The sequence below is a fragment of the Lactuca serriola genome, chromosome 7 (genome assembly GCF_051521515.1).
Source record: "Lactuca serriola cultivar US96UC23 chromosome 7, Lser_US96UC23_V15, whole genome shotgun sequence".
NCBI lineage: Eukaryota > Viridiplantae > Streptophyta > Magnoliopsida > Asterales > Asteraceae > Lactuca > Lactuca serriola.
The window spans coordinates 57,230,658-57,249,477 of NC_136414.1; the positions used below are offsets into that span (position 1 = coordinate 57,230,658).

Genomic DNA, 18,820 nt, shown 5'->3' on the forward strand with positions numbered 1-18,820 from the left:
ATAGTTCAAATCAGAGCACGACTACAAGCATCGCGCGACCGAAAAAAGATCTACGCTGATAGACGACGAAAGCCCTTAGAGTTTCAGGTCGGGGATTGAGTGTTGTTAAAAGTTTCTCCCTGGAAAGGGGTCATTCGTTATGGAAAACGGGGAAAACTGAACCCACGATACATTGGACCTTTCGAGATTCTTGCCCGAATTGGTCCAGTGGCGTACAGACTGCAGCTACCCGTGGAGCTCAGCAATGTACACCCCGTGTTCCATGTTTCCAATATAAAGAAGTGCCTATCCGATGAAACTCTCTTCATTCCCCTTGATGAAATTGAAATCAACGAGAATCTCCTATTCGTTGAAGAACCAGTCGAAATCATGGACAGGAAAGTGAAGCGTACTAAGCAAAGTCGCATCCTGATCGTGAAAGTACGGTGGAATGCGAAGCGTGGGCCAGAATTCACGTGGGAACGCAAAGATCAAATGAAGAAAAAGTACCCTCATCTATTCTAACATTCTCAAATCGGGCTTTGAAAAGAATTTCGGGGCGAAATTCCCTTTAACGGGGGGATGATGTCACAACTAGGAATTTGAAGCCTTGTAAACATTGAACAATGATCACAAATGTAAACCAACAATGGGAAAGCATGTAAGATGCTTATTCATTAACAACCAAATCTCAATCAAACACATCATACATGCACTGCAAATAGTCAACAAATAATTGGGAACCCTAGAAATCCTTGTTTAAGTCCATTTTGGACTAGGATTTCCTTATTGGGCCCAATGGTCCAATAAGCTTCCAATTGAACAATCTTGGGCTTAGAACTCTTGAATGAGCTCTAATTAGACCCACTTTCATTTATTTTAACATTTTGGGCCATATTGGGCCTAGAATGAAACAAAATATTTAAATGGACCGTATTGCGCCATAATTAATCTAATTTAGCTCTAATAGGTCATAATAAAAAAAAATCATATTTATATTTATTTAGGCCAAACATCACTCAACATAACCATGAAATGGGCTTAAGAATACAAGGCCCAATCCTTTTCTTTTCCCCTTTTCATTCTCGGCCCAAGCCCAACCAAAGAAGGATAGTTAACTTTTCCTATGCCACCTCACATTTATCCATAGGTTTCCTATGCACCATCTCATGTTTTCATGAAAATCAACTCAGAAACCTCTCTTCTCTTCCCTCTCTCTTGCTCTCGGCCGAATCTAAGCACACACACACACACATTTCACTCACAATTTTCTCAAGAAAACTCTCTCCACTCCTCTCCATATTTTCGAGATTAAGGAAGCTTTCAAGGAGATTTAACCCACAAACACATCATCTAAGGTAAGTTGATGTTAGATCCATAATCTAGCTATTTCCTTTCATTCAAGAATCATCTCTTAATTCATTCAAACTCATGATCTTGCACCTTGGAAGCATCTAAGTTCGAGATCCATCGAAGGAACTCGATAGGGCCGAAAATAGCAACAAACTTCTCCAAATCTTCTTCAAAACCGATCCACAACTCAAGGTGAGTTTCTTACCCCCTTGTTTTCGGTTTTTATGAGTTTTATGGGGGAGAATACAAGAAAATGTGTAGATCTATGTGTAAATGTATGCTATGTGTGATTTGACGCATGTATGTGTGTGATGAATATGTTATCAAAAACTATGTAATAACCGAGATCTAAGACATGAGAAAGGAAATAAACATAACTTAAGCTATTTTACACTAATCAAGTCAAGAAAAATAGTTTATAAGGTTAGGATAAACATACTTGAACATAAAACCCATTTTTGGGCTTAAATTGTCAAAAATACAAACTTGGGGTAAAAATCAACAAGTCACGGCTCTTGAAGGGTAAGAGGGTCCAAAACAGTTTCCATAAATATTTTCCTGATTTCTAGAAATTTCTAAGGACTTAAAATGTAAAATTTTAACCTAATGGACTAATTTTGGGCTTTTCGGCCCAATAAGCCCCAAAATGCGAAATTTTACAAGTTGAGGGGCTGGAAATGAAATTTTCTGTAAAATAGGGAGTAATTAGCATAATAAAATGTTTATAAGGTTCAAAAATGCTTTTCATTATCAAAAAGGACTAAAAATGCAAACTTTTTAGATTTTGTGCCAAAATTGTGAAAGTTGTGAAAAATGGGTCCTTAACCGAGAACCACTATTCTAGAGGGGCTGAAACTATCAACTAAATAAACTTTTGGGTAAAATCGTGTTTTCATCAAATAAATCATACAAAAATGTCAAGAAAAGTGTTTTAAGGACTAAAAATGAAATTCTTTTATATAAAAGGACCAAAAGTGTTATTTTTATAAAAGGATGAGTAATTAAAAAGGGCCAAAATCTACTTACAAACAATCAAATTAAGATACAAGATCCGCGAATTACTGACGAAAATGGAAAACAAATACACTCTCAATAATACATATCGTTACCAAACGAATTGATTCGGTCTCGAATTAATAACAACACAAAATCGTTAAACCAAAGTAATTCGTTAATCACGCGATAACTACAATAAGTCAACATACAAAATTTGGGCTTGAAAGTTTCAAATCTTGCTTTTTGGGCCTTGCTAGCCCATCAACATGATCTTTGGGCCCAAAGGGATTATGCTTACGTAATATTGGGCCTTCTATGAGCCAATTCCACGTAAAAGGACTTTCAATAGCTCTAATGTGTTATTGGGCCCTAATGGCCCATTAGTACTGCTAGTGAGGTCGAGAAGTCAAATGCGAGTTGGGCCAAGTGTCTTTCGTATTCCCGATAGCCTTGAATAACTCCTGGTAATAAGGGGGAATTCGTACCCTCCTTTCTCCTCGATTGTTGGGCTATGAGAAAACAAAGTAAACAGATTTAGGACGATAAACAATAGTAATCAGGGTGGGGGGATTAAGTGAGTAGTAATGGCCGACGCCTTTAAGGATCGTTCGTAATCTGTAGTTATAAACTAGTCATTTTCCTAATGCATGATTATAACAACTCACAAACCCTAATTAATCCAACGTCACCCGGGTAATCAAAAACATTTGACGTATCGGTATAACAATAAACAAGTCATGTATTTTACGTATTGGGAAAACATCGGGTTTTCCTAGGAAGTTCAACATTTTCACTTGTGTGACGTATACAAAGTTCAACAACTATACATGTTTTAAAAATCAACAAGCATATTTACGGATCTTCACACTTTTTTTTAACAAATACTCTTTTAAGAAAATATCGGATTTTCTGGGTTTACAAACTACACCAAATCATTTTACTACAACATTACTTAAGAACTCACCAACATTTCATATGTTGACGTTTTTCAAAATAACTTGTATTCTCAGGTAACAGGTAAGACGAAGAATAAGTATCGAGTTATGTCATGGTGTTTTGCTTAGATTATCTATCGAACGGTTTATGTTATGAAATTGTAATGACTAAAACAATGTAATGGATGTAAACAATATCATTTGTATTATTTCAATGCATGGTGATGAATGATGTTATGATTCATGTATAATCATTGTGATGGTATTCAATTTAAGTCACAAGAGCCCTCAGACGTTTCCGCTGTCTGGTTCGGGGGTGTGACATCTTGGCTGATCTGCAAAATTGGAATAGACTACAAACTGGCCAACTCGTAGCCCTCAACAAAAGCCGTTTAGAGATGGACGAGGAAGGCATCCTGCCCATCGCCCTCCGCGAGATCTCCCTCCTCCTGATGCTCTCCAATTCCATTTATATCGTTCGCCTCATCTGCGTCCAACACATCCACCATAATGACAAACCCCTTCTCTCCCTCGTCTTTGAGTATCTGGACACCGATCTCAAGAAGTTCATCGATTCTCATCGCAAGAGCCCTAATCCCTCTCCTCTACCTCCTTCTCAGATCCAAAGCTTTCTGTTTCAGTTGTTTAAAGGTGTTGCTCACTGCCATGGTCACGGTGTCCTTCACAGGTATCCATTTCCTTAATCTCTACCTCTCATATTCCCCCACCCTAAATTTTTTGTTTGGTTTAATAATTGTTGGAAAAAAATATCAGAGATCTGAAGCCACAAAACTTGCTGGTTGACAAAATATCTAAGTTGTTCATTTCTTGGCTGGTTTGATCGTCATCAACACATGAAAAAGGAAGAAGGATTCACGAATGGAGCAGGGGAAGGACGAAGGTGGTTGTAACGCCCCGATTCTCAGGTATTGTTTTAAATAAAATTTCTTGGGTTAGGCCCTACTCGTCGAGTAGCAGCGGGGTAGGATCGCGAGTTAAGTGACCTACTCGACGAGTCCATATTGGGACTCGGCGAGTAGGAGCTGGCAGATGAAACCCTAAATCCTGGGTTTTTTTCACCCTATTTAAAGGAAACTTAGCCTCCCTTGGGCCTCTTTACAGTTCTAGAGAGTCCTTGAGAACCCTAATACGTGTGTGTGCCCATTGTGTGTTTAAAGCTTGAAAAGAGGATCTTTGGAGGGAGAAGGCTTGGAGGAGAAGGAGATTGGAGCAAGTAGAGTGTGGGAATCAACAATTATCTCAGCTATCATCTTCCAGAGGTACCTAAATCGCCATTTTTCTTGTAGATCTCTTCTGTTGGTTGAGTTTTAGGGTTTTTGTGGATTATTAAGTTGGTAAGATGAGCTATAGGCTAGATCTGAGGTTGTAACTTCAGATCTGGACCCTCCTTGGATTCTAGAAGCATAAAGTTATAGTTTTGGACATGATTGAAGGCCCTCTTGTGCATGAAGCTCCATTAAGAACTTAAAATAGGCATTTAGAGCCTTTATCGCCATGCATGCACATAAAGCTTGCAACTTTACGTGATAAGCATGCCCTAGAAGTTTGGATCTATGAGTTGGAGCCGCTGCATGGCTCAAAACAAGTCTGTATGGAAAAAGGACTGAATGGACTCGGTGAGTCACAAGGTTGACTCGGTGAGTCACATGAAGATGGCCGTGAACTCGACGAGTTGGATGAACAACTCGGCGAGTCCGATGATGATCGCCATAGACTCGATGAGTTGAAGAACAACTCGACGAGTCGGATGAGTTTTCTCCAGGACATGTATGCGTGTGTATCCGTCGAGTTGCAAGGAGGAAACTCGTCGGGTGGCCTTAAAGTTTGATCAAGAATCGAAGGAACTCGACGAATCACCCCGATTACTCGGCGAGTTGGAATACGCTTCAAGGAACTCGGCGAGTCGAGGTCAACATGGACTGTTGACCTTGACTGAGGACTTTGACTTTGATCAGGGGTTGACTAGTGGGTTATGGAGTACCTTATAAGGTTAAGGACCTACGAGTATATTGTACTATGATAATAGGTGGTGGAGCCTGTGTCAAGTGATCCGAGAGTTGGAGTTTACCTTCCGAGTCGACATCTGCGAGATGAGTTATCCTCACTATATCGATAGGGTCTACGACACCAAGGCCGACCCTTTAATTGTTATTTTTATGGTATGCTATATGTGGTTATGATCTGCTAGATTGGAATCAGGGTAGACAATATGCTATGCTCTTATGATCCATAGGGATTGGTATGTTAGTGAACTGCTAGGTCGGTACTCTAGTTACGAGAGAATTCTATGATTGATGATCAGTGAGATAGATATGTTTGATGTTTGTATATGCCAGTATATGATAATCATGTGCACATGTTTATTTGCTTGTTGGTTGGGTTGAGGCGGTCCTGCTTTGTGCTGAAGGCCAACATACCATATGAGTGGTCCGGGGAGACTGTAGGCCCACGTGGCGGACCAGTCATGCCGAAGGCTCGAGATAGATCCAGATAGACTGTAGGCCTGGCAGGGCGGTCCAGTCAGGCCGATGTCCCAGTATGCATGTTGATTGATTGATTATTACTGATATGGTATTGTCAGTGTGGTATTGGTATTTTGGGGGTAGCTCACTAAGCCCTCGGGCTTACAGTTTTCAATTTATTGTTTTAGGTACTTCAGGAGATCATGGTAAGGCGAAGGTGTGACCGTACCGCTCCTCATCCTTAAGTTATGATTTTGGGACACTCTGATGGATAATGATTTGAACACATTTTTGTAAACAATGCTATTTGATTTTATTTATTAATGAAAAATTTTAAATTTGGCGTAAAATTTATGGATGTTACAAAGTAGAGACAGCTGCCGCTACAGCCACTTCGGCTGTAACTGCGGTAGGGGTTGGAGGAGGAGCCATCAGGGCTTTCCAGTACTGGGACTTTGATAACACGAAGCCCCCGATGTTTGATGGTACACAGGGTGCGATTAGGGCTATGAGGTGGTTATCTGACGTGGAGGGCTGTTTCTTCACGTGCTCATGCCGTGCTGACCAGAAGGTCAGGTGTGCCCTGAACCTGCTGAGGCTTGGGGCAAAGGACTGGTGGAGATTGACGAATGGGTCGTATACTGATGATCAGTGGGCTACTGTTACTTGGGAGCAATTCAGGGATATGTTCCGCACCCGCTATGTTCCACACGTTGAGCGGGAGCGACTTGCTCAGGAGTTTTTGACGTTGAGACAATATGGGGAGTCTGTGATGGAGATTACCCGTATGTTCACGGAGAGGGATATGTTTTGCCCGGAGTTTGCTTCAGAGCAGTCTCAGATGACTCGTTGTCTGAGTATGCTCAAGACTGATATTCGACAGTTTGTGTCTACACATCGATGTGATACCCTCCTGGACCTTCAGGAAGCCGCGAGGTGGCGTGAGTTGGAGATAGAGCTGCAGCTGAAGGAGCAGCGTCAGGCACCGACACAGTCTCAACCGACACCTAAGCGGTCTAAGACCGTTGATACACGGTCTGGGGGTCATCAGAGCCGTACTTGTGGAAAGTGTGGCAGGGTTCATTCAGGGGTTTGTCGAGCAGGAGGTGATTGAGAGAAGGAAAAACACGAATGGGGGAAATGCCCTCTTTTTTTGTTGGTTTGCTGGGTACATAAGGGGAAGAACAAGATTGTTCTTGTATTTCTTGACTGGAATCCATGTAGAATGAAAGGAAACATGGGGTTCATTAAGTGGAAACGTAGAAGAAAGGGGTGAGTGGGGTTGATCTTGTGACAACATCTATTGTGAAAAGTAAATACTTTTTCCTTTGGAATGAAATCATGAATTTTAATTATGTTGGAATGGAATCATGAATTCTAATTCTAATTTTGTTGTATGAAATCACGAATCCAATTCTGTTGGAATGGAATCATGAATTCTAATTCTGTTGGAATGAAGTATGGATATTTTCTCACTGATTTATGCATGTTCTACAATTCTTCGTTTTCTCACTGATTTATTTTTCGTTTGCTAATGCATTATTGGAATCTAAACTACAATTTGGTTTTGTTTTTATAGAAGTTGATGCTTGAAGAACGGACCACAAAATTGAAAGTGATTCTAAGCAACACTATTATTTTAGAATGTATTAGTGTGGTTGTTAGATTTTGATGTTTTCTTTTCCGTTTTGAAAGTTTTTTTAGTTTTATTCTTTAACAATAAATGTAATTTTTAACAATTGTTACCCGTATTCTATAAGAAATAATGTATTTTTGTTTATATTCTTCAATTGTTTGTTCAAGAATTTGTTATTCTACAAGAAGTTTTTAAAGTCATGATCAAGAAACAGGTTCAAGAATATTTTTATTTTTTGAATATACTCATAAACATATTCTGCCAGAATGTCCGAATTAAAAGAATTATAATTCGTAAAATCGGATTTTTAAAATTAATAGAATCTATAAAATATGCAATTTTCCTTTATTAAATCTATATTAATTGACTAAAATACCATTTGTAATTAAATTAGATGATATTTTCAATTATATTTAATTAAATAATATATATTCAACACTTTCTTAAAATAAGTAAAATTGATTGGTCCACATTTATGCATATAATAACATAATAATTACTTTGAATAGAATAACCTAAGCCTATATATATATATATATATATATATATATATATATATATATATATATATATATATATATATATATATATATATATATAGAGAGAGAGAGAGAGAGAGATGATCATTTGAGAACTCAAAGTTTTCCGAGAACCCGAAATCAAACGAGGGCTGTTAGATCAAAATAATAAATGGTTAAGATGTTTTATGTCATTTTTGTAAATAGTTAGGAAAAATAAGACACAGGGGTAAAGAAATTGAAATGAATTTGGGGCATTTTAGGAATAAAATAATCATTTAATTCCTCTGATTAAACCTCTCATCTCTCTCTCTCTCTCTCTCACGTCGTCGTCTTCATAATTGTCTTCTTCACCGTATCTCTTCCCTCTTCGTCCCTCCTCCCTCGATCGACCACCTCTACATCTACAAACTAATACCAATCCACCGCCATTAATGTCTAAATGATTGACGAATACTCCAAGATCCAAGAGATTGAGGTCGGTCGTGTTCATCTTCGATTGCAGCAGTGATCGTCGAAGACCTAAATTGTTCGATGGTCGATCGACTAGGTACTCGTCGTCATGTCCAACTGAATTCGATCTCCATTGAAGATCTAACTCAAACACATATGATAAATATTGATGACCAACCAGAATTATCTCCGCTTCACATTCTCTCACTGTTACCGGCAATTGATTTGCTCCTCATCTCCGACGGCTGATTCATGTAACGACCCAATTTTCAAAAGAAAAATTTCATTTTTGATTAATCAAAATACTTTCCACAAACCATGAAATCCCAAATACAATTGTTTTCAAAACTCATATTGTTGGGTATTTTATGTTGCGTCATGGGCTTTATTTTGTATATCCGGATTGGGTCTGTCCATCCGTGATTATTAATTAGGGTTAAGCTATGAATAGTACATGCATGTATGCCTTAGGCAGGTTTTTTAATTATTATCATTATTGCTTTTGTAACCCTAAACACGTCTACAATCGAAGTTCTTAATCGAACTCTTCTGGGGTGTTAAAGCTTAATTATTCAACGTCAGTTAAACCATTCTTGTGTTCTTCATTACATCTTTAATTGTTTTTCTTCTTAGACTCTATCAATCCTACTAGAACTTTGTTCTAACAATTGGTATCAGAGTAGGAGACTATGTGATCAATACACATCCCTTCTGTTTGAAGAATTCTTTAGGGTTTCCGCTTTTATCGAATATAAAGAAGTCATCTTCTTCTTGTTGACGGTAACTCTTGTGTTTGATAACACTCTAAACTCAAGTTTGCAGGTCTGATTCTAGCAGTTCTAAGGAAAGGCTCATCATGTCTCACGACGATTCTCAAACAAATCCCATCAATATCTACAATAGCATTGGATCCACTACACGGGTTCCCATTGTTTACACTCAAGACTACGAAGTGTGAGCGCATCACTTTGAAGATTACGTAGTTGGATCTGAGGATAATGGGTATCTCATCTGGGAAGCTATCACACAAGGGCCGTTTGTTCACTCTGGAACGAACATGACAATGAAGACTCAAAAAGAATATAAGCAGCTTGTGGCAGACATAGATAAGATGCCACAAGATGAAAAGGAGAAGGTGCTATGTAATGTGAAATCCATGAGAATTATCAGATTCGCATTGCAATTTGACACTTTTCGGTTAGTTGGTTCATGCACGACGGCTAAAGAAATATGGGATAGGTTAAAAGAACTCTACTCAACCGATGAAGATCTAGAACACTCAATCCAAACGTTGTTGCTATCAGAATTTGGAGTTTTTGAACAGAAACCTGAAGAAAAACTAATACAAACCTTCGATCGCTTCAATCATCTCCTTAGCAAGATGATCAAGCATGGTATTGAAAGAAAATTGATTGAGCAAAAGGTAACCTTCATGAATGGTTTAAGACCAAAATAGATGGCAGTGTTTCAACAGTGAAAGCTCACGAACAATTTAAATCATACTCGCTAGCGAAATGGTGGGTATAATTAAATCCCATGAGAGTGTGGTAAACAAGGAGGCGAAGATAGTTTTGGGTGTGGGATAGCTGACCCTTGTCTCAAAAGGAAAAAGTGTTGCAGAAGAAGAGGAAGATTCGAATATGTTTGAGTGTGACCTTACAGGCAAATAATATGCAATGACGGTCACCAACCTAAAGAAGTTTGCACGAAAGAAGTTCCCTGTCAATAAGAACAGAAACTGGCAAGGAAGTTACAGTTCTGAGAAGGTGAAAGAAGAAATGAAGAATACTTTTCAAAAGGATGGCGACAAGAAGGAAAGAAAGCTTGCAGGAGACTCTGGATTCGACTGCAATTACTATCATGGCAAGAACCACTTTGCCAAATATTGCATGTTGAGGAAGATGGCTAAGAAAAGGGACGGTGAAGATGATGAGGCGTATTACATGCAAAAGTTGGAAGAAATAAAGAAAAAGAAGGTATCTAATAGTTCTATTAATGCCTTGATTGTGAAGGAAAATGTTGAAGAAGATGAATTCGTTGGCATTGAAGTCTGGTCAACCGATTCTGAGGATGAATAAGTGAGAAAACCCACACATGGAAAAGCTTATGTGGCGAGAGAGATTGGTTCGGCTGGAAAATGTTTGATGGTTACAGATGGAAGATCAACCGAAGGTTAGCCTAAGGGGAGGAACCTGACTGAGGACAAATGCTTTGCAGCCAAGCCCGTGAGTGAGAAGATCAATGACTGTGATTGACTGATCAAAAAGTTACAATCCATCCTTGAATCACTTAAAGTTCTGGTAACAAATTATGAAGAAGAATTAAAGGAACTAAAATTTAAATTTTCTAACTTAAGTGGTAGTCTCATGCAAACTCGCTAGGGATGAGATTGTTTATTTGCAACGAGACAATTTAAAGTTTTTAAAACAACAGAATGTTTTTTGCTTGATTGCTAAACGCTTATATACGAATATTGCTCAGTTGCACTTAAATTGTGAAATAGGGAAAAAGATTCATAAGATGATCTTACCCTTCCTTGAATTTAAGGAGGATGAGGTCATCGCTGAGTGTGAATCAATAATATCCTCAGAAGAGACATCCATCACTTGTAAAATCTGACTAGATAAGATAGAGACCTTTATTGACTCTAAGGAACATAAGTGTATGCTCAAAAATCTTTTAGATGAAAATGATAGGTTGAAAATTAAGTCCGAGACCATTCAATCATTTGATTTGTCTAATGCCAAATTAATTTTAGAACATAAAATGAATATAGAAAACAAGTCTGAATTTGATGAGGAAAGTGAGATGAGCGAAATCTCGGTGGAAGATGTGGTTGATTGCTCTGAATTTATGAAGAGCTTAATCGAGAATGAAAAACACCTCATATCTGAAAACTCGGTTGAATATGCTCACATGTCAAAGGAAAAGACACAGAAACTCAAAGAGAAAGCGATGGTATATAACAAAGTTCAAACTGAGCCAAATCAAGTATATGCTGTTACAGGGGTCACTGAAAAACAAACAACAGAATTGAAAATCTTGGTCGACACAGACAATGCTGAAGGATGCGACGATTACTTCTGGTCTACCCCTATCGATAATGCAGACGAAACCGCCGGATTATCAGAGCGAATCTCGTGGAGGGTAAAAGGTAGATACGTTGCTGAACCCATCAACAAGCCCTCAAGTTTTGATAAAACTAGCACGAGTGGAACAAAAGAGATATCAAAAGAACCAAAGAAAGTATCCAATGTATCTTCCAAGACAACTGAAACTCAAAAGAGATATTCATAAATCTCAAAAATAGCTGGCTGAATAGAAACGCCAAAGAAATCAGAGATACATGAAAAATCTGAATGAGCGAAAACAGTTTTGGCAGTCTCAAAACCCTAACTACGTTCCTTTCAAGAAAGAGTTAAACGTGAAGCCAAACCGAAAGGAAAGTTTTAGTCCAAGCTCCTATTATTCCAAAGCTCAGAACTGAACATCCAGTTTCGGTTCCAACACCAAAGCTCAGAACCGAACATCCAGTTTCGGTTCCAACACCGAAGCTCAGAACCGAACGTCCAGTTTTGGTTCAACACCAGTTTTGGTCACAACATCAAGGTTTACAACCGAAAGTCAAGCTTCGGTCCTTCCTGCTACCAACAAAAGCCGAATCTAATGAAGGACATCAAAGGAAAGGGAAAGCTTGATCCAAATTCTGATATCAATAATAAGAAAAAGTCAGCTAACCCTAGAATTCAAAAGAAGATTCCAAAACCATCTAATAACACACCATCTAATACACCTCAATTTAAACAAGATAACAACAAAATCAAGGTGTATACCATCAAAAGAAAAGACGAAACAACTCTAATAAAAATAACTTATTTAATTGATCTTTCTGTTGCTATTCCTGTTTCTGTAAAAGACTCACTAGGGCCCAAGAGACTTTGGGTTCCTAAATCTGATTGAATTTGTAGGTTATAAGTGACGAGCAGTTCGATGACGAATGGTACATTGATAGTGGCTGCTCTCGTCACATGACAGGAAGGAGGGAAGAGCTGAGGGAGTTTCGGTCCCTTAAGGATGGTGGATGTGTGAAATATGGAAACAATTATTTTGGCACAATCAGAGGATATGGAATGATAACCAATGTAGACTTCACGATTTGAAAAGTGGCTTATGTGGAAGGGTTGCAGCACAACCTCATCAGTGTATCTCAATTGGTTGTGGGAATTGGTTTGAAGGTTTCATTCGATGATGAGGGATCAGAAATAATTGAGACGCAATCCAAAAGAGTCCTGTTGAAGTCTGAATGCAAGGGAGAGATGTATCCTTTAAATCTCAACCTAATTCGAGGAAAACCAACTATATGCCTGCTGTCAAAGGCACATTCTGATGAAAGCTGTGTAGGGTCTGAAAGGTGTTGCGTCATGGGATCGCTCTTTAGTCCATTTTGTCTTCGGATTGGGTCTGTCCATCCGTGAGTTATTTCTAGGGTTTTGTATTTATAGGTGCTTGCATGCATCTTAGTACGTAAGATTTGGAAGTCAATTCTTAAAAGATATTATCTTTATCGTTTGTAAACCTAACAGCCTCTACAGCGGAAGTTCTTTATCGAGCTCTGCTGAGGCTTGAATCTATTGAATCATACGACGTATTTTGATTCATTCTTGTGTTTTATATTACCGTTTTCGTTTTTGTGATTAACCTGTTAAAAGATCTAAATGATCAAAGAGTTTCTTAACTCTTCAATTGGTATCGGAGCAGGAGACTGTGTAATTCATACACATTTCTTCTGTGAAAGAAGTGATTAGGGTTTATTCCGCATTTACTGATATTTATTGAGCCGTCACTCCAAAATTGACGTATCTCATTATTTATTTGTTGGGTAGCGGATTTGTTATGTATTGCGTCTATTGGGCTCGCTTTTTAGTCCAAGTTTTGTTACTCCGGTTTGGGTCTGTCCAACCGAGAGCTGATAGGGTTTAGTATAAATTGATATGCTTGCATGCATATTAGGTTAACGATCGGAAGAACGATAGAAAAGATTATTACGATAGATCGGTGCATTATTTCTTCATCGTTCTTGTAAACCCTAAATCCTCTACAACGAAAGTTCTTTATCGAGCTCTGCTGAGGATTGTTGATCAATCATTCGACACACTTTGATCCATTCTTGTGTTCTTACAATTTTCTTATTTATTATTTTACCTGTTATAAAGATCTAATCGATCTTCAAGTTAGTTTTTTTAACTTATCAATTGGTATCAGAGCAGGAGGCTGTGTAATTGATACACATCTTTTCTGTGAAAAAGGTTGCGATTAGGGTTATTCCGTATTGATCAATATTTATTGAGCCGTAATCCCATAATTGACATAACTCAGCATTTATTGTTTTGCCCTAATTTAATACATTACAAGTCTGATCTTTTAACAGGTTATTCGATCAAGCATGGACGAGTCGCAATCCAATCCCATTAATATTTCGAACAGCATTGGATCAACAACGAAGATTCCCATCCTTTACACCCATGATTATGAAGTCTGGGCACATCACTTTGAAGATTATGTTATAGGATCTGAGGACAATGGATACCTCATTTGGGAAGCAATCGTATCTGGATCCTTTTCTCATTCAGCAACTTCAAGGATTATTAAAACTCAGAAGGAGTATAATGATCTTTTGAAAGACGTTAAAGATATTGCTCAAGACGAAAAAGATAAATTTCAGTGCAATATCAAAGCATTGAGATTAATCAGATTCGCTCTTCAATCTGATACTTTCAGGCTGGTGAGTTCATGCACAACTGCAAAAGAAATATGGGACAAGCTACGAGAATTATATTCTACGGATGAAGATCTTGAACACTCCATTCAAACCTTACTCTTGTCCGAGTTTGGTGAATTCAAGCAGGGAGCCGAAGAAACCGTGACTCAAACGTTCGATCGCTTCAATCATCTTCTTAGCAAGATGATCAAACATGACATTGAAAGGAAGCTAATTGAGCAGAAGGTTACATTTTTGAACGGCCTCAGATCTGAGTGGAGAGCTGTAGTGTCCACAGTTAAAGCGCATGATCAATTCAAATCCTACTCTTTGGCGAAACTGGTGGGCATCCTGAAATCTCAAGAAAAGATCGTGTTACAGGAGAAAAATGTGGTCTCAAGCTTGGGTTCGTTGGCCCTTTTGTCCAAAAGCAAAGCGGTGATGGAAGAAGAAGACCTCAACTTGGAGGACTATGACCTTACTTCTGAAGACTATGCTATGATGGTGTCAAACCCCAAGAGGTTCATCAAGAAAAGATTTCCCACCAATAAGAACCGAAATTGGCAAGGGAGTTATAGTTCTGAAAAAGTCAAAGATGAACCGAAGGCAGAAGAATCAAAGAAGGAACCGAAAGCTGAAGGAGATTTGGGAGTGAGCTGCTATTACTGTGGAGGAAAGAACCACTATGCAAAAGATTGTGTCCTTAAGAAAATGGCAGAAAAGGATGAGGAGAAAGATGAAGAAGCTTTGTTGCTGAAAAAGCTGGATGAGATCAGGAAGAAGAAATCTGCTGCTAACCGTTCTATGAATGCTTTAATTGTGCAGGGTTCGGTAGCGAATGATGAGTTCGGTGGCGTGGAGGTCTGGTCAACCGACTCAGAAGATGATGAAGTAAGGAAGCCTTCTCACGGAAAGGCTTATATGGAGAAAGATGAGAATAGCGGGGGCAAATGCTTGATGGTATCTGATGTATCTCAGATGAGGGGATACAACACAGATGGTGGGAATGAAGACACGAAGGAGCAACAGGATTTGTGCTTTACAGCTAAACCGCTCAGTGCGCAGTTCAACGAACTTGATGAACTGATCAAGAAGGTACAATCCGTTTTTGTTTCATTCAAAGTCCCACAATGCTCATACGAAAAAGAATTAAAAAGTGTTAATTCAAGAATCTCTCATCTAGACAGTAGTTTAACTCAAACTCGGGTCACCAATTCTAACCTAACTGACCAAATAAGCAGGGTGTCTTCGAAGAGTGAGGAACGGAGGATGTGGATCGAACTGAAGGAGTCGAAGTTAATAAAAACCAAAGATGAAAACATTTATTTGCAAAGAGACAATTTAAAGCTTTTAAAACAGAGAAATGTTTTTTGTTTGATTGCTAAACGTCTTTATACTAATATCACTCAGCTTCATTTGGATTGTGAAATACGACAAAAGATTCATCGCATGATTTTACCCTTCCTTGAGTTTAAGGAGGATGAAATTGATGCTGAAGCATATAATTGTGAGAGTGTTATTTCATCTGAGGATGTTAATCCGACATATATGTATGGACTAGACAAAATCGAATCTTTCATAAAGTCCAAGGACCATAAGGACATGCTTAAAAATCTTTTGGATGAAAATGATAAATTGAAACTGAGAACCGAAACCATACAAAAATTTGACTCATTGAATGCCAACTTGAGCTCAGAAAATAAAATTGATGTTGAAAATGTATCTAAGCTTAATGAGGACGACAATATGAGTGAAATTTCTGTAGAGGACACAGTTGATTGTTCAGAATTTGTCAAGAGCGAACCTGAAAACCACAAGAATCTCATTTCAGAAAATTCAGTGGAGTTTGCTCGTTTGTCCCAAAAAAAGTCCCCGATTCTTGCATAAAAGGCAGTAGTATACCAAAAGGTAAGAACCACTCCAAATCAGGTGTGTAAGGTCACAGGCATAACCGAATATCAGACCGTTGAACTCACAGCCATTGTAAACGAAGACAATGCTGATGGCTGCGACGAGTTCTTATGGTCAGCTCCCATCAACAATGCTGACGAAACGGTAGGTCTGTCTGAAAGGAATTCATGGAAAAGCAAAGGCGGATATGTGCCAGAACCTTTGAATAAGCCTGATAGCTTCGATGTGCCAAGTACTAATGGTACAAAAGATGTTCCTCAAGAAAAAGGAATTCTTGCAAAAGAAGTCACTCCTTTAAGCGAAACATCATCAGTTCAGAGTGAACCAGCTAAAGGAAAACAGAAACCGAAAGCCAATATCCATCATCAACCGAAGCAGATGAGAAATCAAAAACAACAAAGGAATCAGAGATACAAGAAGAATCTCTCTGAAAGAAAACAGTTTTGGCAATCTCAAAATGCCTATTTCTCATATCATGACAGGAACTTAAAGTCAGAGAAAAGTCCTGTTGAATCACAAGAGAGCAATAACAACCGAAAGCAGAGGTTCGGTTCAGAGAATAACATCAACCGAAAGCAGAGGTTCGGTTCAGAGAACAACATCAACCGAAAGCAAAGGTTCGGTTCAGAGAACAAAAGAGATCAAAATTCTAGGTTCGGTCCCACTAATGATCAAAAGCAAAAGGGTCACCTAGAATCTCAAGTCAAGAAATCATCTCAGTCTAAGTTCTCACATTCTAACTCTTCTAATTCTTCAAATTCTTCTAATTCCTCTCAACCCCATTCTAAATTCCATTCTGTTCACTCTCAAAAACCTCAATCATCAACTGAACAAAAAGGAAAACTGAAGGTTTCATCAGTTAAACCAGAGTCCAAACCAAAAGCAACGTATCCCAATAAAATTAAGGTTTTCACCATCAAAAAGAAAGATGAAACAACACTAATAAAAAGAACATACCTTGTTGACATCTCTCTTACTATTCCTGTTCCTGTGAAAGGCTCACGAGGACCCAAGAAACTTTGGGTTCCTAAATCTGCTTAATTTTTGCAGGTTATCAGTGACGAGCAGTTTGACGAAGAATGGTACATTGACAGTGGCTGCTCGCGTCACATGACAGGAAGGAAGGAAGAGCTAAGGGAATACAGGTCTCTTTCAAACGGTGGAAATGTCAAATTCGGGAACAACTCCTTCGGCACCATAAAAGGCTATGGAATGATTACAAACGGTGATTTCACGATTAGGAAGGTTGCATACGTGGAAGGACTACAACATAACCTCATCAGTGTATCTCAGCTTGTTGGAGGTACCGGTCTCAATGTTTCATTCGACGATGAGGGTTCTGAAATAATTGAGAAGAAGACGAAAAGAGTTATTCTCAAATCGGAGCGTAAAGGTGAAATGTTTCCCCTAAATCTCAAACCTATCAAAGGGAACCCAGCTATCTGCCTGTTATCCAAAGCACAATCTGACGAAAGCTGGTTGTGGCACCGAAGGCTCTCTCATCTTAACTTTAAGGATATCAACAAACTTGTCACTGGAGGTCATGTTCCAGGTCTTCCATTGCTCAAGTTCGATAGAGAACATTTGTGTGCTGCATGTGAAATGGGGAAGCAGAGTCGTCAAAGTCATCCATCTATAATAAACACTAAAGTTGTTGAACCACTAGAATTACTTCATATTGATTTGTGTGGTCCATCATCTATCGAAAGTATCGGTGGTAGCAAGTACATTCTTGTTATTGTTGATGACTTTTCGTGTTTTACATGGGTGTTCTTCCTGAAGCTTAAATCTGAAGCGACTCACAAGCTAAAGATGTTCATCAAGCAGGTTGAAGTACAGCTGAAGAAAGTCGTTCGCAACATCAGGAGCGACAATGGGCTGGAATTCAAAAATAAAGAATTCAAAGAATTCTTGGCAGAAAGAGGAACCAGTCACAACTTCTCAGCTCCCTACACGCCTCAACAAAACGGAATTGTCGAAAGACGAAACCGATCTTTGTGTGAAGCAGCCCGAACCATGCTAAGTTTCGCTTCCTTACCTTTATATTTTTGGGCTGATGCTATTTCTGCTGCTTGTTTTACACAGAATAGGTCATATCTCAACAAGCGATTCACTCTCACTCCTTATGAGATCATCAACAACAGGAAGCAAATGTCAAATTCTTCCATGTGTTCGGCTCACGGTGTTTCATCTTCAATTCTAAAGAACACCGCAACAAGTTTGATGTCAAAGCCAACGAAGGGATATTTCTGGGCTATTCTCTTACTTCTAAAGCATACAGGGTATTAAACAAGCGCTCGAGGAAAATAGAAGAAACTTATTACGTGACTTTTGACGATAGCTATGTCAAAAAGCTAAAGGCCAGTGAAGACACAACTGGAGAAATCTTTCCTCAAACCGGCCAAGTCACAACCTCAATCGCTAATCTATTTGAGAAGTTCGTTGAGTTATTTGATGAACCAGAGAAGGCCACTCTCTCAGAAGCCAGCACAACTGACAACAGGGTAGATCATTTGAAGCAACTTGTCGAAGACGCTGCAAAGAGAATGAATGAAGGAGGATCAAGTTCTGACGACTCTCCACAGCATAATGCTTCAGTCGAGGGGGAGGATCCGCCATCATCATCACAGCCAAGCTCACATGTTGAGGGGGAGAACAGTTCTCAAACTGCTCCCGAACGCACTTTACCAACTGAAAGTACCACACCAACCGAAAGGGCCTCACCACCCGAAGGTGCATCAACACCCGAAAGCTCAGCACCACCAGAAACCTCTGTAGTGCAAGACACTCAAGACATT

General features: G+C 38.9%; 1 pseudogene; it reads left to right on the plus strand.

Moving 5' to 3' along the window:
* Nucleotides 1-3,661: 3,661 nt before the first annotated feature.
* On the plus strand, nucleotides 3,662-4,104 carry LOC145064002 (cell division control protein 2 homolog C pseudogene; annotated as a pseudogene).
* The last annotated feature ends 14,716 nt before the right edge of the window (nucleotides 4,105-18,820 follow it).